At 40.2% G+C, this 892-nt stretch overlaps 1 non-coding gene across 1 annotated transcript; it reads left to right on the forward strand.

Annotated features, from left to right (window-relative positions):
- On the forward strand, positions 1–161 carry LOC113831187. Its single transcript, XR_003481329.1, has one exon. It is a non-coding gene; the product is annotated as a U1 spliceosomal RNA (small nuclear RNA).
- The last annotated feature ends 731 nt before the right edge of the window (positions 162–892 follow it).

Here is an 892-nt window from a genome sequence, read left to right on the forward strand (position 1 = left end):
ATACTTACCCGCCAGGGGAGATTCCATGATTGCAAAGATGGTTTTCCCAGGGCGAGGCTTGCCCATTGCACTCTGGATGTCCTGACCCCTGCGATTTCCCCAAATGTGGGAAACTCAATTCATAATACGTGGTAGTGGGGGACTGTGTGCATTCTCTCCTCTGAAAAAAATAAACACTTTTTAACATTGTAAAATAAGCAGATCTCCCTAACAGGGCATCCCACAAACTATATCCAGAGTAGACAGACCATTTTGGAAACTTATTTTTCAACTCCTAGACCAGTTTGCACAATGTATAAATGGAATTACCCTTTCTTGTGTCTGTTTGTGTGGGGAAGTGTTTTTACTTTTTGTTTTGCAATGAAGTGCAAATCCCAAGTGTGACAGACAATATGGCTGCTGAGAGGGTTTAATTGGCACACTCTACTCTCAAGTGCAATTTGGAAGTATAATTTAATCTCTAACGCTGTCTTCTTCCTTGCTGTAGCCGGTTATTATCATTGTAGCAAGAATTTGAAATGCATAACTGTTCAGAAACGATCTGAATTTTGGGGAGGTTTGCAAAAACGAATAGTGAGCCTCCCTCAGCCCCGATGGAACTGAGCTGTGTCTGATAGTGAATGAAAAAAGCTGGGCGTTAGAGTCAGTTCAATGAGGCCCAAATTCCTCTCTCTGTCACACACCGACTTGTTTGTAAGAAGTCATTTACTCTCTCTTCCTCTCCACGTCTTTCATATCTAATCTCTCCAATGAAAGGAATAGTGAATATTTATTACTCAATTGATATTAACTAATATTAATATGACCTATGTGAATTATGGGTCATGTTATGTGCTGACAGGTGTCCATTCTTGTCTTTGGGACAATCAAACTTAATGGAAAAATCAACCCT

This window comes from Cricetulus griseus (assembly GCF_003668045.3).
Source record: "Cricetulus griseus strain 17A/GY chromosome 1 unlocalized genomic scaffold, alternate assembly CriGri-PICRH-1.0 chr1_0, whole genome shotgun sequence".
Taxonomy (NCBI): domain Eukaryota; kingdom Metazoa; phylum Chordata; class Mammalia; order Rodentia; family Cricetidae; genus Cricetulus; species Cricetulus griseus.